This window comes from Camelus dromedarius, chromosome 10, assembly GCF_036321535.1.
Source record: "Camelus dromedarius isolate mCamDro1 chromosome 10, mCamDro1.pat, whole genome shotgun sequence".
In the NCBI taxonomy this organism is placed as follows: domain Eukaryota; kingdom Metazoa; phylum Chordata; class Mammalia; order Artiodactyla; family Camelidae; genus Camelus; species Camelus dromedarius.
This window is the reverse complement of record NC_087445.1, coordinates 53,488,244-53,515,224: the sequence shown is the minus strand read 5'-3', so window position 1 is coordinate 53,515,224 and position 26,981 is coordinate 53,488,244. Positions and strand designations below refer to the sequence as shown.

Genomic DNA, 26,981 nt, shown 5'->3' with positions numbered 1-26,981 from the left:
GACACAGTCTTGTAATTAGGTTCGAAGATTGTCAGTTCACAATTGTTTTTAATGGGCCTACATGTTTCTCAAGAGTTTCAACATATTTTTATGTCAGAATGATGACCATGCAGATCTGAGTATCAAAGACCTGAGGTGGAGGGTATTAAAGATTTTTTCTTATTATTCTTAGACTTATTTCTCTCATATATCAAAGAATTGGGTGTTTCACAAAACATATTTCCTACTAAATGTAATAATCTCTTTTAAGTGACAGTTAAAAACACTTTTTGTGAAAATATATCAAAACAGCCTCACACATTTTGCTGACTTGCTAAACTGCTGCACTTGAATTTATTAACTTTTTTGTAAGATGACTTAGGAGTTCTTATCAAGTTAGGAAGGTGCTTATTATCCTGCATCATTGTCCACTACACTCATGTCCCTGATGCACCCCCAGTGTGGGAGGTTTCTCCCTTCAACTGCAACTTTTATTTATGGACAAGGCTTCTGCTCTGAGTTTCTGGCTTCTTTCACGCCCTGATGGGCTAGAATTAACAACAGGGAGGAACCCCCAGATCCTACTTTTCCTTCTCTTCTGAAGTCGAATCCCAAGTGGCAAGTCTTCTTCTCTTTGAACTCCAGAACTTTTGGTACTTTCTCTTTTCTTATGATGAGATTCCCCACGGAAATCTCGGTCTTTGGGAAGCAAATTTCCCTCTTCTGACATTTTCTAGAGGAATTCTCAGTCCCTCATGTAAACAACATTTTAGACCCAACCTCTTAGTTCTACAGGCAGGCAGGAACTTGTCTGAAGTCTATGTTGAAATAACTAGGCTATACATGGGATTTTTGACTTAAATGCATTGATAAGCAAAGAGCCTTGAGAGACTATTTTCATGAACATTCTTTTTCTTCCATAATATATGTGTACTAGGCATACAATGGATTTTCAAAACAGAGGTGTAACTGTGCCTTGGGCAGCTGGAACCAGACATCTGGAAGGGCTCAAAAATGGCACCAGGGACAGTCACATGAAATTTGGGAACACTGTAGAGGTATTTCTGTATTTCTAACATATTGAGTCTTTCTGTCACCCCAGTTGAGAATTACTCATGCATAGGCACTAGAAACATGCTTTGCTGCAAATTACCAAGTTAAAAACACCATAGTTTCACATTCAGAAGACCTGGGAACTTTTCTGGCTTTATAACCAGGGCTAATTATTTTACATTTATCATCCTCAAGTTTCTTACCTGTAAAAAGAGACATTAATATTTAACAACTGAGTTTTTTGAAGATTATATAATATATGTGAAACTTGGACAATTGTAAATTATTATAAAAATATAAGGTTATACTATTAATAGGGAGCACACAAGGAGGGACTGACAGAAGAGGGCGCAGGAAGGAACACACATGGTCACTTTGTCTAACCATCTTTCCAGAGTCTTCCCAAGGGACAAGGAATTATTAAACTGTTCAAAGCCTGAGACTTTCACTGGGGCTCATTTAACCAGAGTGTGGGATTGCTATATGTAAAATACAGTGTCTCAAGTTCTACTTCCTTTCTTGTATTTCCTGAGTCTATTTAGTTAGAGTACCTGGTGAGGCTTACCTTAGCAGGCCCAGCTGTCATCTGGTTCTCTGTCTTCTTTCAGTGGCTAAGTAGATAAGGTAGGTACCATCCTCATCCACAGTGACAGCCACTGCAGATTCAGAGAAATGGAGCAAAGAAAGTACCATGTATTTGTAAAGGCTTACCCCTTTCACATCAACAGAATTTATCAGACGACCCCTGCACCTGGAAATATAAAAAATTATCTTACATTAACAAAGCTCATTCTTCATTACCTATTATGGTATTGCTACTTCTGTGTTTAGCTCCTTTCGCAGATGATCCCTAAAAGGAGGAAGAATAAGTACTTGTATTCCAGCACCACAACCAAACCCAAATTTCTAACACTAGGCAAGAGATATAGAGAAAAAAATTTATTTATCATGAGCTTCAGGAGGTAAACTTCTAGTAAATGATAGAAATGCTGAAATAGTTACAGCATCACTAAAGTAAAGTGATAAGGATGTGCAAACTGTATTTTGCTGCAACCAGGTTTGGAAAGCTCAGGAAGGATTCCAGGATGATGTGATGCCTGAGCTGAATCTTAAAGGAAAAGCAAAGGTCAGCTAGGGGAAGATAATTAGAAGTTGCTCTAGGGAGAGGAAGAAGCATGAGGAAATGCACAGGGGGTTGTTTGAATAGAAAATTGTTAGTGGTGTGAAATTGTCAGAGCCTACAGTGCAAGGTGGAGAGTGATGAGAGATGCAGCTGGAACACAGGCAGGGGATGCATAATGAAGAGGTTATGCTGCATTGGGGATTTAAATTTTATCCTGGAGTCAAAGGGAACTGTTGAAGGATTCTGAGTAGCTACTGTGGCATAGCCATATTTGTACTTTTGAAAACAAATTTTGGCAGCTATGCACTTGGTGAATTTGAGGCAAATGTGGCTGAAACCTGTTAGGAGGCTCTTTCAGAAATAAATGAGGTCAGAAATAAAATATGGGAATTTAGCATTTTATATATAATATATATTATGTATTTATAATATATACTTATTATATATAATACAATTTTTAAGCAGAGATTTACTTTCTCTCATTTTATATATGTATTATGCATGTATGTAGTGTTTTTCAAAATAGAGGCATAGCTTAGTTCCTTGGGAACCTGGATCAGGATATCTGGTTCAAGGGCTCAGGTTCAGGTTCAGGATATCAAATAAGGGCTCAATAACAGCTGCAGGGATAACCGTACAAAATTTGGGAACACTGCAGTGATATTTCTAACATATTTAGCCATTCTGTTACCCACTTGAAAATCATGCATGCACGGGCATTTGAAGTGTGCTTGGTTGCAAATTGCTAGGTTGAAAATATCATAGAATTTTACACCAAAAGTCTATTTCCCTGTTATTGACATCTTGGAATTTGATGAGCTTCTATTATGATGATAAATAACAGCTTGCTTTCCTTCTACTAAAGAAAATGAATTGAAACCTTCCAGGCAGTATTAGCACGAGTTCTGTTCACAAGTTTCTCTGAAGTGAATTCTTCGATTAAATGATTAATATTTCAATTGCCAGTCATCTAAGAAACATCATGCTTGACTACACTTTAGTAAGACATAATTGTTACTTATGACTAGGGCTTTCTCCTTCACTGAATAAAATTTATGGTGTTTACTCAGGTGTACTCCAGCATGTAGGTAAAGTCAAAGAATATGCCAAGGTAAGTGAGAAAGTCAAGTAGCTACTGTCTTCAGAGTGTCCCTCTGGGAAACCTGATATTTCTTGAGGTGTAACATTTCACATTTTGCTTGTAACCTTAAGCTGCCTGGTACTTTTCTATATGAGACTGTATCAAAGGAACTGAAATTTTTTTTGAATGTGATTGCAAAAAGGATAACACAGTGTCACATATTCAGAAAAGATGGATATTAAACACCAATCCCAGGAATGATTTAGAGAGACTTGATATTCTGATCAGGATTTAACTCCTAGTTCCACTACTTCCTGGAAATGAGACCAAGGGCAACTACTTACCCTCCAAGTGGTTTCCTCCTACAAGCTATGGATAATAAAACCTACCTCACAGAGCTATTCTGAAAACTAGATGAGGTGAAGTATTTAAAGTACCTAGACTGGCAAATAGCAGACATTCTATAATTATTATTATTTTTTATTTTTTGTTGTCACTTTCTGATAATTGATCATTTTTCTCCTCGTCATCACTGGCTGCTCTTTCTCAGTTTTCTTGTCATCTCTTTTTTGCTAACTGTTCGAGTGACACTACAGAGGTGTGACCTGATTCACCTTCTGTCTTCTATCTGTAATGCTAGGGTGGTATCATTCATTTCCAAGAACATTCTGTGTGCTTTATCTTAGGCCATAACTTTCTCCAGTAACTCTGGATTTGTGTATCCAGACTTGAAATCACTACTTAGATTTCTGAATGAATGTTCATTATGTTATTAATACTGTAAACATTATTACTGTAATTGTAGATGGTGAACATATATCAGTAGGAAAAAACAGACAGAATTCTCCCTCCATATGTTTGTGCTCTATAAATTATGTTGTACAATAATCAAAATAAATAAATTATATATAGCATGATAGTAATAAGTGTTAGGGATAAAAATAAAGCAGGTGAAATAGATACTGATTATTGCACAACAAACTATTCTAAAACTTAATATGAAGCCTTTAAAATAATATTTAGGAAGAATTTTTGATGGTGTGAGGAAGGTTTATACTCAAACTGTTAAGTGGAAGAGGCAACACAAATTTCTATTTAGTGAATAACTATGTAAACATATGGTCAAATGTAGTTTAAACAGTCAATAATAAAATATTTCTAAATTCTCTTACTGACTGTGCCTGAATAGAGAGGGATCTTGAATTTTTCTGCTTCTTTATACCAGTAATATTATTTATATGGGAATTGTTCTAAAATACTTTTTCAAATGATCAGATCACACATTTCTTAAAACCACACCACTGAAACAACTGAAATCAATAAGCTGAAGTATGGCGATCACTGCGTGAGAAGTAACAGGTACACATTTCTAAAGAAACGGGTGTACTAGGCTGGTACTCGAGCCACTGGAGATGTGGGAGGAGTTTCATGAGTTCTGTGTATTTCATAATGAAGACTATTTCTTGGTCTTTCTTACTGTCCTTATGAAAGAGAGCATATCTTAAGTGAAGGGAGAACCATCCAGAGAAGCTGTTAACAGGAATCCAAGGGGAAGGTCCACCCTAAGTATTGCAGTATGTCTTCTCGCCATTTTGTGTATTGATTAAGCATCACAGAAGCTTAAAGTCAAGATCCCATGAAGGGGTGGTGTCACAGGAGGCATGAAAAATAAAGCTGAAAGAAGTTTGTTAATAAAATATCTGCGAAAGCACTTCTAACCCTAAAAAGGGGGTCAGGAATTGTCTCTCTTTCTGCAAAGGAATGCAAAAGAAGTAATGAGCACTATGAAAAGAACAAAGGAAGGGAAAATTAAAAAACTCTGAAGATCTAGATACTGCCATATGTTCATCAGAAATGATAAAATAAATTGACAATGCCTGTGTTGGCCAGGATGTGGAGCAACAGGAATTTGTATCCAGTAAGTTTGTAAACTGATTGAAAGGGTTTTAACTTGTGTGATCCAACTAGACATATTCATACTCCTTCACCTGGAAATCCACTCCTAGAGATTCTACTCCAAGAATCTGGGGAAACTCTGAACCACAATACATGTACAAAAATGACCAGTAGCATTCTCCCATAACATCCAAATGGCCACCACGGTAAATGGTGTATTAATCAGGGCTTGGAATTGGCTCACACAGTTATAGAGTCTGACAGTCCCACAAGACTTTATAAGGTGCCACTATCGCCTTATTATCCCGGTGAATTAGTTAAGGTCCATGGTGTGATCATCAGCTTTGCAGTCTCAGAAATCTGAATTTTATTTTTATTATTCCAACCCAAGTAGAATCATAGTAATTAAATTCATCAAATTGATGTATAAAACCAGAATTCTAACATATTAATTTAAAAAGAAAAGTGAAACTTTTACATAAAGTGGCATTCTTCTACTGGCATTTCTAGAATGCGTTCGTTAAGTTGGCAGGGAAGTCAAACTCTTAAGAATGCTTGGTTAGTACAGAGACAGAACAAACCCGCCATCGTCTCTCACTTTCGCTTCTTCAGCGAACTTCAAATCTGGGTTTTTATACACTTACTCTTCCTTCCTCAATCAGGGTGAATCCATATCGAACTTATTTAAAAAAAAATACAAAACCATACAATTTTTGTCCCTATGTAAAATTCTTAACTGCTGTCACTGCAGGCAGAAAACCTAAACCTTTCACACTGCCAAGAACTCTTTGTTTGTCATGACCCCAGTTTATCCTGAGAGATTTTGATCTCAGATGCCTAAACCACGTATCAATACTTTTACTTATAAAAACACCATTATTGAAATTCCTGCTAGAAAAACATTTTTATTGTGACTCTGAAACCATCTAGCTAATATTCTTCCTTCCCTCCCAGAAAAGATTGTTTTCATAATTTATTTTTAATGATGCAGTGTTAAATTAATTAAACAAGGAGCCCATTAGACTAATGTAGCTGTAATGCTATGATGACCTACACTGGCAAACCAAAATCTAGGCCTGTAAATAGCTCAAGATTATGAAATCACAATGCTAAGGAAAAACCAATCACAAAGAGCCAAATAGGCTTTAAGCTACAGCCAATCAAATAATTTCCTTTCTTTGCTTCTGCACTTTATATGTCTCTACCCTGCTCTTGTAGGTGGAGTGCTCCTAACCACTTCTGGCTTGGCACTACCAACTGGAATGACTAAATGCCCAAATAAAACTTAAAATTTTTAATATGTCTTAGTTTATCTTTAACCAGCAGGTTTATTTTTGGCAGAACAACTTATTTTGAAAACCAATTGTAACCAAAATAGACAAGATCTCTGCCTATTAATGATTTATGAGAACAGCTAACCTCTGTCACAGGCATTTGGAAAGAGTCAGAGGACCTGTGCTTATGTGTTCATTCATTTAATATTCATTAAGCCCCCTCTAAGTATCAAGCACTGTTGAAGGCGTGACACAAAAAGCAACAGCAAAACAAACAGATTTCCTGCTTTTCAGAGTTTAATTTTAGGTGAAGGAGGAGGCAGAGAATAAATAAGAAAAGTATCTGACAGGCCTCAAGATGCATGTAGAAAATTAAAAGAGAGTGAAGGGACACAGAATTATATTTTAAGGATTGGAAGAGAAAACTTAGACACTCTGACTGTGCAGACAGGATCTGAAAGGAGGTATAGGTTAACACTGGAAAAATTCCCTGTGGCTTAGAGTAAGACTTAATAATTTATGTGTAAAAATATTACTAGGAGCACAGGCTCCATTTGTCTGAACACTGGTATATCACATTTGAAATGAGACCTTAGATTCTGTGTTGCCTGCTAAGATCCCAAGTGGACTCTTTTGTATATTGGAAAGAACTTGTAAGGGATATCAAGCTGGTTCAGAAAAGGGTGCACATTTTAAAGTGCTTTAAATTCTCAAGAATGCTTGAATGTGGTTTATAAGAACCAACTATCTGCTATTAAATACTTTAGTGAATCTGATTATTTTCTTAGCAAACAGTTTTGCTACTCTCAGCCAGCTGTTTTCACCAGATAAACTATAAGGATTGTTGAAAAGCCTAGGAAGTATTCCTCAAAGTGTAGTTAACTTGAAGACATCTCTTTTATGAAGATACATGAAAATTTGTACCTATATTAAGAAATGCCAACTGACTTAGGTGATGAAACAAAATATTCAGATCAGATAATTTCAGTTTAATCCTTTTTGAAATTTGATTTGGGAAGGGTAAGGTGAGCCAGAAGACCAAGTGATGATTGCTTCCTGGAAAAATAAAGTAGGACATTATATATTGACCATGAAAAACACTGTTGAACAGCTCCACTCTCCAGGCTTGATTTCCAGACTATCTATTCACAATGATTTTATTTTATTTCCTAAAGCAATTAGAGAAACCAGCAAGACCAGATACTCAACATTAGGATGAGGCAAGACTTCGAAATTTAATCTGTGATACAGTTTACCTTAGTGGTTATATTTGAAAATATTATAAAATTATAGGTCTCTTAAAAATTCAGAGAATTAGAAATATCAAATATTGGTAGTGTTAGATATCTTAGGATGGCAACTGTTAAACAGGCTTTGGAAAGAGAACTAGCTATAGGACCAAAAAAAAAAAAGTGCTTAAATTTTTCTGTATATTTACTACCTCTCTATCCTTGGTAAGTTACTTTCTCTATCATTTTTTCTATATATATATACATATATGATAACTTCAGCTAATATATGCTGAAATCTACTATGTGCTATCTTACTTCACCTTCATAGCAATAAGCTGGTGATATAGACAGTAGCAATATTTATATTTTGCAGACTAGGAAACTGATCATTATGGATTTATAAATCTTCCCTTAGGTCATACATTAATAAATAGAAGAGTCAGTATTTGAAATTTTGTCAGTCTGGGACCAAAGCCTGAGCCTTCAACCCCTATGTACTACAGAATCAGAAGGTCATTACAACAGTAAATGGAATAATTTATGGGACAGTGCCTAACATAATTGAAGCACTCAACATAAATGAAGAAGTTATAAATCTTAGTATGAATCCTCAATTGCATAGGAAAAATAGTATTTATTTCCTTTCAGTCTAAATAATCAGAATTTAAACCCTCATCCTGTCTTGCCAGCCAGAAGTTCAGTCTGATTCATGATTTGGGCTCCACCTGTCTGAGGTTCTACTAAGGTGTTTGGGTCCTAAGCTGTGCCCAAGAATTAGAGCAGGCCCTCCTCTTGTTTCAGGACTTTATTGGTTACTGCTGAGAAGTTCCTCATTCCTCCCAGAACTATTGCTTCAGATCCAGTGGTTCTGATGTATCTGAGGCATGGAAATCTTTGCTGAGCCTGGGGAGATTCTACTGCCATTGTTCATGCATTTGATATCTATTAGGAATCCTTTAGTATAAAGTACCACCCTAGGTGTTGAAGAAAAAGCAGCAACAAGACAAGCAGATTTTCTGTTCTCTACCTTCTTGGAATATCATAGAATCACACACCCTGTGGAATCTTGCCGCCTCTCAACAGGATGCCCCAGAGTGGCACACAGATTCCAGCCAAAAGTGAATTAACCATGAAGCTAAAGAAGCTTGGGCTTCAGGGATGCTCACTTTCATAGTCCCTTCCAATACTTTAAGATGGGTCTTAAAAATGTGTATACAAGACATTTTCTATTTTCTCTGTTTTGTTTTTTTCAAGGTGAGATATTTTAACTGCAGTCAGTTAGATGGTTGTCTAATCTCCCTGTATTTTTATGATCTGGCCAAAGGGAAATTGAGTTTACCATTAGCATTGCTAGATGTGATAATATTATGGTGGTGATATAAAATATGTTTTTATTTATTAAAGGTGTGTATTGAATATTTATAGACAAGAAGACAAAAAGTGTGGAATATTCCCCCTAAAAGGAAAAAAGAGGATGTGATGAAAGAAAAACTAACAAAATGTTTGTAACAGCTAAAGCTGGATAATGGATACATGGAGATTCATTATATTACTCACTTTATTTTTGTGTATGACTGTACATTTCCAAAATAACAAGTTGAAAAAGATGCTAGAACCCAGGATAAATCTGGGTGTGATTTATTTAACATGTTTTTCACATAACCTGGTAAGTCATTTAACGTGTAGTTTCCAGTTTTTTATTCATTTTTCCTTAGAAATATTTAAATTATATCTTGGTATTGCCTTCGTAATTAACCTTATTGCATTTCCAAGAGTAGCACATTTAATTCATAGGTTGAATCTGTGATTCTGCCAAAATGTTTATCATAAAGTCTCATCATATTCATCTCTGTCTTTTTACCTTGGATTCTTGTTTATCCAGTTATTTTCCATATTACTGATTTTTTTCTGCAAGTAGATTCTACTACTTATTGCATCTTGCTGCAGATTGAAATTTTGTGCTGGAATTTGGGTTTCCTCGTATTATAAATTTTTATTAATTAATAAGTACATTTTACTTCTTAGCCTATGCTTCTCTCTCTTGACTCTCACCTTATAGCTCTCTGTTCTTTCATAAGAGAACATGTTCTTGCAGCTTTGAAAATAAACCAAGCAGACAACTTATCCTTTTATGCAGAAACTGAAAGAGGCATGCATGAAGTAATCCTTTTCCTTATGCTGCAGTATCTCTTGAGAGGAATGATAGGTGTATGGGTGTATCATGTATCCCCTAGAGTGGGCAGTGTTCCCCAAATATTTCATTTTCTTTTTCCTGAGTATGTGGAGACCTCCCCAAATCTCTCACAACACTCACTACTCCATGGAATCTCAATTTAGAAAATGTTAGCTAAACATTTATAAAGTTATTTTTTTCTGCCCATAATCAGAAGATTATAGAAGGAAGAAGGTAAGTTCGGACCTTAGATATTGTTTGTGTCTTTACCATTACTCAGTTCAATAAAATATTACTTAGTGTCTATAACGGATCAAGCCTTGTGCTGGCTCTAGGGATGCAAAGACTAATACCTCTTCCCAACCCCAGGTCACTCTCTCTGTGGGGAAATAAACACATAAACGTGGGTGTGCTGGCAACAGACAAAGGGAGGTGAACATAATTCTCACTAACAGCACTGAACTAAAGCCTACAAGACATCCATTAACAGAAAGAAGACTTTTCCAGGGGCTCGCCTCAATTACTAAGTGTTTTATTTTAAAAAATAAAAGCCAAGTGTTCTCCCTATAAGTTAAGGGGGCTTTTTGTTTTGTTTTGGGTTTTTTTTTTTTTTGGTTACCTTGAGGAAAAAGAAAACTAATTCTGTTTTGCCAAAATGTTTCAAAACCTTTTAATATGCATTAAAGTGAATGGTTGTCTGAATTTAGGGGAAAAAAAAGGTTATTCTGGTTCAATACTAAATCTCTTCAAGATTTACTAAGAGAATGTTTAATATTAGAACAACTGTTGCGGTTCATTAAGTTTTTTAAGAGATTCTAAACTTTAATCAGTCAGAACTCACTCAAGCTTCTAACTGCAAAAGCAGGTTATTTTTAAATAATGTGATAACTTTAAATTTTTCCAATTTTAAAGCTCCTTTTCACACAATTTTTCATGGGTGCCCCAGAAGTTCTGGATTTTCCTAATGAGGTAATGTTTATAAATAGAAGGCTATAAACTCTATAGGATATAAAGACTAATAGAAATGACTTATAAGTCTAAATTTGGTTTGTACTTAGGACTTTAGAGATTATTTTTAAAAAGCTAATACTTGTTAAGAGCTTTAGCTTAGTGTTGTCTCCTGTTCTATTTTTTAATCATTCTGATGTCAGTATACAACAAAGAAATGATTAGAAAATCTAACATCGTGTTAAATTTCTTAATATGTCATGAGACATTCTGAATTGACAAGGAAATGTTGAATGGTTCTATAGAAAAATGGACAAAGGATATAAAGAAAAAGTGACCAAACAAGCCCAAAATACAAATTGTCAATATTTATGTAAAAACCTGAAAAGCTTAACCTCAACAATAACAACAGCAACAAAAAAAGCATCTATTCAAAATGGTGAGAACTAAACAAGACATCAAACGGCAAATCATTTTAAAAAGAACAGTCTTCCTTTTGGTGAGAGTAAAACAAGAATTCTGGTGCAATGCTACTGAGTTTGAAAACTGGCATAGCCCTTCTGGAAAGGAGAGAGGTAGACTGTATCCTTCCATAATTCAAAAGCACTTATAGTCTCTGATTCATTAGTACCACTTCTGGTAATTCATCCTCAGGAAGATCTATTCACGGTGTTCAAACATAATATCTTTATAAAACTCTTGTTAAAGTTTGGTTTTTAAAAAGGCTCATTATTCCCATGTTACAAACGAGAAAGCCAAATCCCAGAGAGGCTGACTTATACAAAATCCCACAACTAGTCAATTATAGGCCTGGATCAGATCTTGAAGATGTCAACTTCTAATTATTGCTCATGCTGAAAATATTTGGTTCAATAATTTTTTGGAACCTACTCCACGCTATGTTCAATGGTAGGTTTGGGATCTCCAATGTAATGTTTATTGAACATTCACTATGTGCTAACTTCTTCATATGATTATCTCTGCTTATTCTTGGAACAAGCCTTTGGTGTCTCATTTTTTCCACAAGCAAGCTGAATAACTTTCCCAAAGTCAAACAGCTGAGTTGACAAACCAACCCAAGCAATCTTAGTCCAGAGTTCTCTCTTAACTAGAACACTGAAGCTCTCTGTGAAATTGAGCACTCATGGATCTTGTCCTCAAAGAGTTCACAGAGTAATTTCAGGGAGACAGATTTGTTCCAGTTCAGAATATGTGACAAAAATACCATGAAGACACAAAGGAGGAAACTAACATAACTATGCTTTGGTCCTCTACCTGCTGATTGTGGTGGTTATGAGGGTCCTCAGTACTACTGTTTTTTGTGAGACCAATTTGTATTTGTATTTGCAACTTCAGATAATCACATCCACTGTTGGAGAAGACTCTGTAATAAGATACATATATTTTAACCTATTGATCGGTTGAAAATTCTCTATGTGTTTTAATTCCTCTATTTAAAAGAAGGCAAACTCATAAATATTCATAGAAAAAATAGTAAGACGAAATGAATTAAAATATTAACAGAGTCTGCCTATTCTCAACAACAAAATGATGGTTTTATTTTATTTTCTATGTATCCATAGTTGCTTTGCTTTTATGATCTGACAAATGATATATATATTAGTTTATTTTTAACCTACATAATGAATATTAGTGTCAAACACTAAATTTGCAACCTCTTGGGGGTTATCACATAGTCCAGCAAGTATTTAGCTTGCATATAGGGTTAAAGGTCAGGGAGGTGCCATGTGTACTTTCAGTGATTTTCCAAATTCCAGCCTAGATTCCAAACTCACACACTGGGTAAACGCGGGTGCTCTCATACTGGTCTTTCTGAGGAGACTTAACCAAAGCTTAAGCATGCAGTGGCAGGACTGGCCACAGAAATAGCACAGTAGCTGTGGAGTTGAAGTGTTGGTTGTCAAACCAAATAAGAAAATATATACAATTGCATTTGAAAATAAAATGTAATTGTTATATAAGTACAAGATATGTGATCAAGGTTTGAAAGTCTGAAAAGGAGTCTCCTTAGCAGAAAAATCACCAAAGAGATAATGCTATCCAGAGCGTTCCTGGCTTTGATCCTCCCCACATCATAACGGCTGTTAGCCAGTTAGGAGATGCTCTCCTGAAGGTAAATTCTGGGTGAAATAATTTTCAGGCTCAAATACAAAGAGCAAACATCAATTGAAACTTCCTCATACTAAGTGTTTAAGGGCATTACTCATTTATTTGAGCCTCCTCACAACAGATTTTTGTTGTCATCACTACAAATGTGGGATCAGAGGCTTAGACAGAATAAATAACTTGCTCAAAAGGTTACAATCTTGTGAGTTGTAAAGCCAGGAATTAAACCCGAGCAGAACTGGGCCCTTATTCATTACTGGGTGATCTATTGCACTGAAAAAATAAAATATTAAACATTTGGAATGTGATGACTGCTTCTCCCATGTCTTTTGCTTTTACTACCATCTACCTAGCCCATAACAACTCCTCCAATACACTGCATGATATATTGTAAAAATGATAATATAGAGTTTCCATTTAAATATCTTGAGATAATCTGACAGACAAACACACTCAGCAGTCCTATGAGAATTAAGATTCTTTGGTGTGGATAAAAGAGATAAACTAGCAGATAATACATTCCTTTATCCTCTCTCTATTATACAGGGTTTTGAATAGCTATATGTGATTTTGTGGTTTTTTTTCCAGATATGCCCCCAAACACAGTAATGCACAAATTCTACATCTCTCTATTATTCCACTTGAAACTCAGAAAATTTGCTAACTCCCATTGTTCATTGAATCCAAATCTGTCTATAATAATTTTAAAGAAAATAATGCTTCACTTTTATCTCCATAGAGTGTCTCCTACTCTAGGAGAAGGGTGGGTTGAAGAGAACAAAGTGCATGTTCTAATTCTGATTATTCCACTAATTATTAACGTGAATATATAATTAATGCAAAGGTGAAGAGGAGAGTTCCTATACCTCCTTTGGTAGGCACCAGGTGTGTGGAGCAGTATTAACGTGGCAGAATCTCCTAAAAGTCATAGGTGTTCCTACTAGAGGTGAACAAGACCAACTTTAACAAATATCTGGTGGTAAGTTAAAATAGGCATTCAAAAAGAAAATGACGAGATGACATGGAATAGTGGAAATATGGGAGAATTTGTAGTTCAAAGATCAGGTTAAAATTCCATCTCTGTCATGTACAAGCTACATTATCTTGGAAAGTTTCGTAAAAATTGGTATTCTGACCTAATCCCATAGGGTTATTTTGAGGATTAAATGAGTTTATGCAGAATGCTTACCCCAAATGCTTACTTTACACAGTAGGGACCAAATATGTAAAAGCTTTCATAGCCACTCTTTGATGACTAATTTGGGGATAATTATATTTATCGTAAAGGGTTATCATGAGAATTAAATGAGTTTCTATGGAGATGGAGTTCACCTTACCGCTCAGTATCAGTCAGGCTCCTGGATAAATCTCTTTGTTCTTGGTTAATCTTTTGCAGAAACATTAATTCATTCATAACACTCAGTTTCAGAATTTACACATTCCCATACAATATTCTACCTATCCACTCTAATGAATTTTCCATATTTTTTGCAATAAACAAATTTTATTTTTATAATCTGACCTAAATAATGGTAAATGTTATTTAAAAAAAAAAAAAAAATCCTAGTTCTATGAAAATTTGGCCACAAGGGGGAAGTAGAAGAACTTGCTCAGAAAATCCAGCAGTGTTTTTCTCTGTTTAATTTTTCCTCCTTATTTGCCCCCTCACTTCTTCAGTTCTGTTTGGCATCCTGTACTTGTCTTGCAGGCTTTCTGATTCTAAAAATACCCTATAGGTTCTATACTTGGCAAGTTTATTGAAGTCAAACACTTTTTGATTATCAGAGCGATGTCTGTAGGATGAGGTAAGTGGTGCCTTGCTGACAATGCTGCCTTGGATTCCAGGTCTGGCCTCATAGATTGTAAAGCAATCATTGCTCCCTGCAGCACTGTCCTCGTGTAGTTAATCACTAAGGAGAAATTATCTGTGGTTACAGGAAGATGGCTGTATAAGGGCTGGCACAACACCTACATGGAAAGCAGTCTTTTTCAGGTCCTGCTCTCTCAGGGAAATACTCATTTAGATTGCCTGCTTTTAGTTTACAGGATTTCTCTGGAATCTGTTTTGTTACCACTGGGGGCTCTTCAAGAAAATGCATTATCTTTGTCTACACTCAATTCAAATTCAAGCTTTAGGCTACATGGATTTAATTGTTCTCCAGGTTACTTATTTTATTGAATAAGTATGTATTGTGGGCTATGTATATCATACATTCTTCTAGACACTAGTTATGGCATCAGATAAAGCAAAGGCTCTGTTTCTAAGGAATCAGTAGTGTAACAGGTTTTCCTCTGTGAATATTTGAGCTGTAGGAATATCTTTATATTCTAAAAGCTTTTGGTTCTCACTGCCTACAGAATTAAGTCCAAATCTCACAAAATGTAAGGCTCTATGGATTAGGGTCCTTGTAGGAAAACGGCACACTAAAAAGAAACTGTTCAAAAGGCATGTGTATGGAGGGGTAGGGAGAAATTCACACTTGATGGTAAAGCTATATCCTCTCTCCTTCAACTGCAGGACAGCTACAGCTGTAGGAGAGAGTTGCCTCATCGGAGATGAGCACTTTGGTAGTTAAACAGCTGTGATTCAGCCTGGAAAGCAGGGAGCCAAGAAAACTAATGTCTCAGTGTATTAATCACTCCTTCTGCCTCATAATCTCCATCTGCTGAATCCACTTGCAGAATCCAATAGGAAGTCAGATGGTAAGGGAACATGGTATATGTGGTCCCCAAAGTTCGGCCTCCTGGAACCCAGAGCAGGGTCGATTAAGGTAGAGTGTGCATCAGGAAGGGGACAAATAGAACATCCCGCACAAAGGGGGGATTCTACTCCAACTTAATTTGCCATTATAATGGTTCTGTCCCTCTGTTTCCATTCCTATTTGCTACTATTCAAATTCAATCTGATAAATGTAGATAATTCTGGAGCTAAAAGTCTTTTTAACAGCAAGAATTCAACATTAAATCAATAAATGTTTTGGAGTGCATACTAGGTACCAGACATACTTCTAGTGGCTGAATGATCTCTGCTATTCAGGAGTGTTCCATTTAGTGAGTGACGTTATTACAAAGTGGATACAGTACAATGTATAATAAGAGAAAGACACATCAGGGTAACTAATCTGTAATTAGGGGAATTCAGAAAGGTTTTCCAAATATAATAGTGGCTAAGCTTATTTGTGAAAGACGATACAGGAAGAAAGAGAATAGATAAGAATATTCCAGGAAGAAATGAAAGTTTGCGGAAGGACCTGGAAATGAAAGAGAACACAGTCTTTCTGTAAAACCGTGGAAAGTTCATCCTGGCAGGGCGGAGTTGAAGGGACAGAGGTGAAAGATGAGGCAGGAGAGGTGGGTGGAGGTAGAGCCCAAAGGGTTTGGAAGTCATATTTGGGAGTTTGGCTTTTCGTTAATTGGGAGGCACTGAAAATGCTCTGCTTTCTGCAGAAAATCCTGTCCCAAAATGTTTGAAAGTTTGCCCTAAGAAAGGAAGCTGCTGGAGGAAAAACCAAAATTCTCCCAATATGCCCTCATGCTGAAGTCCTTTTTATCTACAGTTGCTTCCTGTGTGGTTCCATTAACAGTCCATCAGGACTAAAACAACTAGGATTAAAAACTGCCCAAATGTTGTCTTGGTGCTTTTTGCCATTACTAGTCAGTTACCACTATTTCAGCATTACTGAACTTTAATCCCTGTGACAATAAAGGTCTCCTCCCTCCTCAGTGTTTGCCTAGGGCAGCAAGTAGCAGAGCATCAGCACACTGAAGTAGTCTCTCTCCTTTAATCCCCGCCCCTACTCCCCTTCCCCCACCCCAGAGCTGGAAATCAGACACCTACATTTAAGTTCAGGCTCCGACTTAAATTAGTTTTATGACATTCTTTCTAATTTCCCTAAAGAACACTTTCTCGTCTGTGAAATCTTGAGAATTCTAACTTTTATATTGAAAATTCACTACAGGTTCTTTAAGGATGAAATAAGACAGTTTTTGTTTTTTCTTTTTTTAAGAAGAGTGGTAACATGCTGCCTGAAGCTCCCATGGTTTGGCTTTACAGGCAGGTGCCTCTGACTTTTAGTACAAGGTAGAAAGAAGCTTTCTGGGCTGGGGTCCATGGTGTTGAGAGGAGGGGGTACGGAGGCGACTTAAGGTACTGATCAAGTGGTGGGGCAAAGTCCTGGGTGGCGAACACTGGAGCAAATCTAGTTGTTATCTTTCATGATGATTCTACCTCCTTGACAAACATTGTGACTCAGTGTTTTTAAATATTTTAGCAGGCAAGACTGTCCTTGGGGAGTTAGGAAGCCAGAATAGTCTCTGTGGCTTCCGGATTATAGGCGGATAGCACCTATATGGCTATGTCCCTGATGGATGTCAGATCAACACCTTGAAGTCCATGCTTCTGTTTAGGCAGAGGGAAGCTGAGTAGAGCCACACCCTCTCCTGAGACTCTCAGGTCTGAGCACAGATGTGCCACTAGGATCCTTGCTTAAACTCTTTGGCACCTAAACTGAGAGGGCAGATGGCTAGGCTCAGTGCCAGGATTCCACCCTGGAACAGCATAGAACTTAGACCCCAGACTGATCTGAATATGCTACACCTGATCTCAGTGACAGTCCAGGATGCCAGCATCTCAGGAGAGTGTCTGATTAGTTCTCCCAGTCGGAAGCAAGAGGATTAATAAAATGAATTCAGGGCTGGGGTCAAGGCTAGGGTTGAGGCTGGGGGAGGGCATGACAAAAGCAGATAAATGTGTATGCTAAGAGTGAGAGAACTAGGGCCCTAATAATCCAGAGGATTGAGACACTGTGGAGACACAGGAAGGTCAAGCAAGCAGACAGGAAAGAGGTCTGAATGAAAGTCAGAACTAAATGGCTTCCCTCCCACATACCTGTTACAAGCTCTCTGGAAACTGATGGAGAGCAAGCTGCAGATTCTCACGTAACTAGAGACAGGCTCCGTGCTTGAATCTTGGTCTCGTGTGACTGAGCAAGTAATTTAACTTCTTTAATACTCATTTTCCTGACCTGTAAGTATAATAATATTTTTGACTTGGCTACCTCAAAAGGTTTTATGAAGTTAATGATATTTATCTAATAATCATTTTTATTGAATATATAATATCATAATAATATATCTTTCTATATAGCACTGTATGTGGAATCTATGCATCAAATATATGCTTGCCAATTTTAATTTTAAATATGACATTAATTGAAAAGAGTTGTAAATTATAATATAAAGCTTGTTTTGGTTATTTTTTCCCCATTTGGAAAAAAAATTGCATATTTGATCAAAATGTTTACTTGTATCATAATTTCAGATAAGGTAGACTAAATTTTCACTCTTCATTTTATGGTTTTATTATTTGCAAAGATTTGGTCTCCTTGTAGTATATCCTGTAAGTGCTCAATTTTCCTTGACCATGTTGAAATCCAAGTAACAGGGGAAATGAGACAGTACAGCTCAGGTCCATGTGAATCAGAGCAAATTTCTTAAATTCTGGCAGTACGGTAGAATATAGTTTTCATTTCTGATTACTTCTGATAGTCTTGCTTCATCTGCCAGTGCATAAACTTGAAATTGCATTCTACAGATACTCTAGAGGCATGTTTTGCTCATTCAGTCTTCATTTATTCATTCCATAGATACCTGCTGACTTCACCCATTATGAGCTGGGCATTAGCAGGTGGCTGGTGATACAAAGACAGACCAGGCATGGTTTCCACTAGAGCCTGTGTTCTAGTGGAGGAGGTAACCGGCAGGAAGAAGAAAGTTGCAATGTGGAATGATATCAGAAATAGAAGCTCAGGACAATGTGGGAGCATGAGTTTTCACTCTTATAAATAAACACTCTTATAAATGTTTTTTTTTTTTTGGACAGCAGAACCCTAACAATTTGACTGCACTTGAAAATTCTTTAAGAACTCCATAATCTGCTTGACAGAGAATGAAATGCCCTCTTTGTACAAGTTACTATATATATTGAGATACAGAGATTCCTTAACATCAGAAGTCAAGACAAAGTTGACAGCTTGTTTCAGGCATTTTATTACCACCATTTTCTTGAGTCATAATTTTGAGCTTTGTTTGTTTCTCTGTATTTCTGTGAAACCTTTCATTTCCCTCCCCTCCCCCCCCACCTACCAGTAACATCTGTGGGACTTCCACTTTTTGAGTCATTTAGAAATAACAATCACTATTTATCTTTTTCAGGATGATTTCATAGAAGACAAAATTGTATTAACCGCTGGGACACAACACTGACCTTGATTTTCCTTGTAATGTGCCTTATAGTCACATTTTCTAATAAATTTTTCATGTATATCATTAACTCAGCAATACTTTAGACATTTTAAATTAATTTTTCCTGCTTCATTTATTCATTCATTTGCACAGAAATTATATATTTTTATATATATATATAATATGCATATATTTATATATATATTATATATTTATAAAACATATATATAAACATAGTTGACCCTTGAACAATGAAGGGTTAGGGGCACCAACCCCCTGGCAGTTGAAAATCCAAGAATAACTTTATAGTTGGGCTTCTGTATTCAAGGTTCTGCATACACATGTTCAACCATGAAAATGTTCAACTGTTCATCATGTAGTACTGTAGTACATATTTATTATATTTATTGAAAATAATCTGCATATTGGACTTGGGTAGTTCAATCCTGTGTTATTCAAGGGTCAACAGTATTTATATGCCTTCAAGCAATTTACAGTCTAGCGGCGTAAACAAGTCCACAGAAGAGATTTTACCTTTGCTAAGCGTTGAATTAAATGGTTCATTAAAAAAAAAAAAAGGTAATGTGAGAGGATTTAGAATTTCAGAGATAGACATTAATCAAATGAATTTGTCAGAAACTACACTCAATATATCATAATCAGATATTGCATATGATCAGTAAAGTCTTCCTTCTGTTTTAAAAAAGTGAGGATTAAAGAAAAGATTTGTCTACAGGCAAACTAATTTACAACTTTTGTCAGCTGAGGCACTGAGAGTCAGGCTCCCACAAGTCTGTAATAGAAATATTACAAAGTGAAAGGAATTCAAAACTTTTTTGAATACAAAACAGTACACTATCTCACATTTTTGTTTTTTCCTTGTTGTTAACTACATAAATTATCTTTTGAAATGGAATTGCCCAAACCCCGGGGTACCATGTTCTTCTAGTTACAATTTTGTGGTGTAGCTTTATAGTTGAGAAAGGAGTGTGGCAAATGGCCAAAACGTCACCAGGGCCTGCAAGATTCAATTGTTCAAAAGCCCCTGCCACACTGGTTTAAATAGGAAAATGGGCTTATACTGAAAATAAAAGAAGCTGAGAGAAATACCACATCCCTAATGTTCCAAAACAGTGCGTATTCAACTCTACAATATGTGGAAGTCCTCAGAGCTATGTCAGTGCTGAACTCCTTCACTTTCTTAAGACTCCTATATACATCTAAGCATTATACAAGTTAAAACACAACCAAAAAAAAAAAAAAAAAACCAAAAAACAAAAAACCCAAAACCAAACCAAGCCTTATGAATTTGGAATATTGTGATTTATAAGAAATACATATTTATCATGAAGATGACCAAAGTACATTTCTCATATATATTTGGTCTTTGTCCACAGTCTCATAGTTTCTAAAATTCTTGAAAAATTTTCTGTGATAAAAACAATAAAGATGTCACAATAAAGATGTGAACAACGTGACTTTACCTAAGGATGGGGTGAGGTGGGTGGTGCTTGTTGCCTGGTTGTTGGGAGAACCAACTAGTGATTCGAGAGTTGGAATTTTCATTCCCCCAATTCCCATCCCCAACCTCTGTGGAGTGGGGAGAGGTGGAGGATTGAGTTCAACTGCCAATAGCCAGTGATTTAATCAATCATGCCTATGCAGCGAACCCTCCATAAAACCCACAAAGGTCAGAGTTTGGAGAGCTTCTGGGTTGGGGAACACTTGGAGATTTGGGGAGAGTGGCATTGTTAGGCAGTTAGATAGAGATAAGCACCCAGCAAGAGGAGAGGAAGGGGGAGGGAGCAATTCAGAAAATAACAGTACACCTGCGCTCAGGCTAAAGGGCTCCAAAAACTTCTACCTTCTGTAAATGAAGGCCAGCAAAGAAGCTGGCTAAAATCCAATGCTATGGCTGCACAGTAGAGGGAAGGACCTGGCTTACCGGGACCCAATGCTCTTTATAATGTAATTAACATCGCAGTTTTAGCCCCCTCCTGTAGGTTTCTCTGTGTGCATCATCGTTAAGAATATGTGCAAAGGAGATGGGTGTGCCTGAGCACAAGGAAGGTGAGCCATCAATCAATCAGCCTGAGCGCTCAAACAACCTAAGCTGTCAATCAATCAACCACAAAAATGCCCCCTAAGCCAGGATATAAAAACAGGAAAAACAAAGGAGCAACGCCATTGTTTTCCTCTCCTGGGTTGGCCTGCTCTCAATTCTCTCGGGGGTGTACTATATTTTACTCCCTTTTTACTTTACTAACAGAATCTTCTGTTTATATCACGCTTTCTGTCTCCTATTAAAACTTTGTTTTTTGGGGAGTGACAAAGAACCAAGGTAACTTTTATTCCTCTCTTGCCTGTAACTGCATGCTCAGAGAAAACATGAAAGCTCCATGCCCTTTCTCCATACTTTGCCTGATGCATTTCTTCCATCTGACTGTTCCTGAGTTGCATCTTTTTATAATAATCTAGTAATTCAGTGAGTAAGTGGGTTTCCTGAGCTCTGTGAGCTGCTCTAGCTAATTAATCAAACCCAAGGAGGAGGTCTTGGGAACTTCTAATTTATAGTCAGTTGGTCAAAAGTACAGGTAACATTCTGGACTTGCATTTGACATCTGAAGTAGGGGAGAGGGGGGCAGTCTTATAGGACTGAACCCTTAACCTGTTGTGGATAAAGAATGCTGCCTGCCATTTCAGTAAACAAAGGATGCTGTGGCCATAAAGCCATCAGCCACTGCAGCCATGCCAACCATGTGCCCTGAGGGGAATTTAGGATGGAGCCAAACAGGATACTGGCTCTAGATAATTAAGATGCATATCAAAGGAATAATTTCAATGAGCCCAGAGTCTTCCATCTTGCCTAACAGAAAAATACTAAAACAAATTAACTTGAGATATCTGTGTTTTTGGTGATTATTAGTAACTTTTGACTTTTTTTTTTTTTTAAGCAAAAATTCCTATATATCCTGACTCCTCCTTTACCTCTTTGGAACAGTTCCTCAGAGCTATCTGAGAGGCTGTTTCCCAGGCTATAGTTCTCAGTAAGATAAGATCCCTGAATAAAATATAACTCACAACTTTAAGTTGTGTTTTTTTTTTTTTTTTTTTCCAGCTGGCACTGTGGAGTCTGACCCTATCTCGGAGTAGACAGTGTCAGAATTGAGTTGAATTGTAGGACACCCAGTTGGAGTCAGAGAATTTGCTTGGCAAGGGGGAGTTATCCTTCCTTACCATGAACTAAAATTGGGATCTGGACACTTTCAGAATCCAAATCACTTAATACCTCTTAAAGCACATGCATAAATTATTCTGTCACTTTTATGCCTTCCCTCATTAGTCCCTTCAGAGTTAAGTCTTCCTGTAATAACACTGTCCCACCCTGGTGTAGCTTACTGCTCTGTTTGGTCGCTGCTATCATAGCGCTAATTGTTGGGGTGGTTCTTAAGGGAAGTAGATGCATGAGAAACATAATTACTTACGTTTATGTTAAAAACTGTTAAAATATTTATATCTATAGGGTTTTTGTGTTTACTTATTGAATGTCTGTATGTGTTCAAGATGCTTAAGATAAGAAGTAAAGAAATGACGGGGCTAGTTTTCAGACTGTGCTGATGACATCTAGTGCCCTGAGATAACTTGTGGCTCACAGAAAAATCAGAAAAGAATCTCCTTATAGTTACACAGGAAATGTCAACATATAATCTAAAACTCACTTTTACTAGAGAATTCACTCAAATTGTGGAAAGTGTCTTCACAATAATAATTGCTTCACTAACAAGTACTTTTCAATTACTTAGTCTTCTAGCCAATAATATAGTCAAATCATTATGGGCTTTTCTTTCAAGTGATTGCAAAAAATAAACAGGTTTACTTCAGTCTCTTAATAAATTGTCCTTATGTTTAGAATATATTAAAATGTGTGGGTTGGTGAGATCTCTAAGAGAACTATTTGTTTTCCCCTTTTTGACTCAAACAGATTTGGCCTTATCTGCAGCACAGCACTTTTCTAAATGTACTTCTAAATATAAGGGCTTTTTTTGCAAGATGGTTTTGAAACTGATCTTGAAGGCAGTATCAGACAATTTTTCATTTGCTTGTTTGACAGTTTTTCTTATTGTTTTGCTCCTACTCAAGACATTTCTCTTTTTAGCTCCAAAACTTCTGATGATTTTCCTTCAAAATTTGCATGATTGGCTTTTAAATATGGCTGAAAAAGAGCTTCATGCTGTAATTGTTCAGTATCTTTTTTCACATAACAGATACTAGAATTTGGTCTAATTTGCATCTCCCCAATAATAAAGCCTATACTTTAAATAGACATCTCAGTACATCCTATGTTTTTTATCTTGAAGACTGCTGCTTAGTACTGAGTCCCTGATCATGGCTGAGAAGTACTATCATCTTTTCTTTCAAGTTTTGTTTTGTTTTGTTTTGTTTGTGGGAAGCCTGAGGGACTAGACAAAAGTGCCAGGTTTTCTTATCTGTTGCTACAAATAAAATTTTCTATTTTCCGAACTTTCGAGATAAAAACGTGAACTTGACTGTCTGTGAAAAGCAAAGTTCTGCTGACTTTGCATGCATGCAGGTGAACTTCTTAGGAATACAGAACACAAAACTTATTTTATCTCAAATTCTAAGTAAAATTTTACTTCTCAAAAATGCACCATGCTTGTCTAGTGCCTTATTTATGCCCAAGCATAACGTTTGCTAGATGGTGAGTATATCCTGGTTTACCTTCCTGCTCCATTCTGGCCCTAGCCACAGTGAATTTTTCAAACTGCAATTAAAGTTATCTTTTTTCTCTTAAATATAACTTTTATAATGTCACTCTGCTGCTTAAAATCCTTAAAAGGGATTCTGCTATCTCTGTTTACCTCCAGAATATAAGTCAAAACTCTGAAACCAAGTTTAAAAAGCTTTCGAGGGTCCATTACAAATTGGCTCATAGTCTGTCTCTGCAGCCTCCCAAGTTACCATTTACTTCCTCACATACATTCTAAACTTCTCTCATTTCCCTGAACCTGTCACATTCTTTTCCTCTGGATCTTTGCCTGTGCTGTTCCCTCTGGCTAAATCACTGTCCCGGAACTTCATGCTTCCTTCCTTTCTTGTTTAATTCCTGTTTATCCTTCTGGTCTGAAACGACTCCCCCAATTTACCAAGTTTACATCAGTTTCTCTCAGACATGAACATGCAAACAATCTCAACTTCCCTATTATAGCAATTGCCACATTATTTTAATTTCCTAGTTGTCTGTTCTGCCTGTGATCTTGCAAAGAGATGAACTGCCTTTTTTCTGCTTTAATTTTACTCTCTAACGGAGTGCCTTGCACATGATTGGGATTCAGTAAATATTAGACGAAGTAACGAATGCTCACTTTCATAGGCAACCACCAGTCAAAAGTCAATCAAGAGTCAACAATAGAGCACACCTTTGCGCTGGTGTCCCAGTGCAGCGCCACACACATTCATTGCCCCTGAACATCCATCTGTCCCTCCGGTTATTCAGCAGAAAGCGGCTCCAGCCATCCGGGGGCAGCTGCCACCCAGGGGACTGTGACCAGAAGAGGGGCTGAAAGTGCAGCTGACCCTCACACGCCTGGGCAGGGGACAGTGACTATGGCCATGCAGACATAGGCCTGGGGCTGCGTCTAGGCTGCAAAGTCAGGGGCGGCCAAAGGGCCGCGACAGCAGTAGCGGCAGCGGGGACAGTGGTGGGGCTGGAGCCTTGCACCTTCACCAGAGCCTCCTGCTCAGATGCACCGACTTTGCTTGGGGGACAAAGATCAGAGGGAAATGCTACAGGCCCTCAGGTTGGCGAGCAATGATGAACTAATGGAGAAGACCCTCCCTGCCAGCATTCACTTGAAAAGACCCTTGAAAATGGATGACCCTGTCTTTGAAAATGAAATCCTTGCAACTCTGCAAGCCACTTCCAGCAAGAACCAGATCTGGAGACCGTATATTGGCCTGGGCTACTGTAACTGCTCAGTGTCACAGACAATTATGCGGAACTTGCTGGAGAACTCTGGATGGATCAACCAGTATACTCTGTCCCAGCCAGAGGTGTCTCTGGGAAGACTGGGGAGTTTACTCAACTACCAGTCCATGGTGTGTGACATCACAGGCAGGGACATGGCTAGCACATCCCTGCTGGGTGAGGCCACTGTGGCTGCAGAAGCAATGCAGCTTTGCACAAACAAGACAAGAGGAGGAAATTTTTTGTTGACCCCCATTGCCATCCATAGACAAGAGCTGTCATCCAGACTCAAGCCAAGTATGCTGGAGTCCTCACTGAACTGAAGTTACCTCATGAAATGGAATTCAGTGGGAAAGATGTCAGTGGAGTGCTGTTCCAGTACCCAGACACTGAGGGGAAGGTTGAAGACTTTATGGAACTGGTGGAGAGAGACCATCAGGCAGGGAGCTTGGCCTGCTATGCTACTGACCTTTTAGCTCTGTGTATCTTGAGGCCTCTTGGAGAATTTGGGGTAGACATCACCCTGGGGAGCTCACAGAGATTTGGGGTGCCACTGGGCTATGGCAGACACATGCAGCCTTTGTTGCTGTCAGAGAAAGTCTGGTGAGGATGATGCCTGGAATAATGGTTTGGGTAACAAGAGACGCCAGTGGGAAAGAAGTGTATCGTCTTGCTCTTCAAACCAGGGAGCAACACATCTGGAGAGACAAGGCTACCAGCAACATCTGTACAGCTCAGCCTCTCTTGATAAACATGGCTACAATGTTTGCAATCTACTGTGGGTCCCATATTGCTAGGAGAATACATAATGCCACTTTGATTTTGTCTGAAGGTCTCAGGCGAGGGGGTCACCAACTCCAGGATGACTTGTTCTTCAACACTGAAGATTCAGTGTGGTTGCTCAGTGGAGGAGGTCTTGAGCAGGGCTGCTCAGCAGCAAATAAACAGCTCTTCAAGGATGACACACTTGGTATTTCTTTTGATGAAACAATCAATAAAAAGGGTCTGGATGACTTGTTGCGGATCTTTGGCTGTGAGTTGTCTGCAGAGCTGGTTGCTGAAAGCATGGGTGAGGAATGGAGAGGTATTCTAGGGACTGCCTTCAAGAGAACTAGCCCGTTCCTCACACTTCAAGTGTTCAACAGTTACCACTCAGAAACAAATATTGTCCAATATATGAAGAGATTAGAAAACAAAGACATCTCCCTTCTTCATAGCATGAGTCCACTAGGGTCCTTGCACCATGACGCTCAACAGTTCTTCTGAACTCACACCTATCACATGGAAGGAATTTGCAAACATCCACTCTTTTCTGCCTCTGGACCAAGCTCAGGGGTCTCCACACCCCTTGACCTGTGTCATATTGGCCGAATTCCAGGTTGGTGGCAGCATTCCCACTCTCCTTCCTGAAACGGGAGAACAAATTCTGGCTAACCATCACCCAGACTGATGGCATCTATGGAGAACAGCACCTGGTTTGTACCTGCCCACCCATGGATGTTTACGAGTCCTGATTCTCTGAACAGAAGAGGGCCTTTTCTTTGTCTTCTTTCCCTAAGTTCAAGTGACTGATCTGATATGCTTTGGAGTATCTGATAAAGAAATATTTTGTTTTCCACCAGACTCAGGTAGGGGTTTTATATACTGTGTGTATTTTTGTAATCTGTCCAGGTAAATGTAAATACAGTTAGCATAGTGAATGGAAGATCATTATTGGAAGATTGATTTGCTTCGGTGCCTCTGCTTTCGCATGTAGCAGTCGATGTTCAAGTTGCCTTGATTGGGACCATTTTTTCGGCTTTTGCATAGAAAATTTGGAGTGCGCTAGTAGCTATCACTTCAATGTAGCAAGTTTGCAGGCATTAT

At 37.7% G+C, this 26,981-nt stretch overlaps 1 pseudogene; it reads left to right on the top strand.

The window, feature by feature from the left end:
* Positions 1-26,565, top strand: part of LOC105087944 (glycine dehydrogenase (decarboxylating), mitochondrial-like) — an 88,994-nt pseudogene extending 62,429 nt beyond the window's left edge.
* Positions 26,566-26,981: the final 416 nt, after the last annotated feature.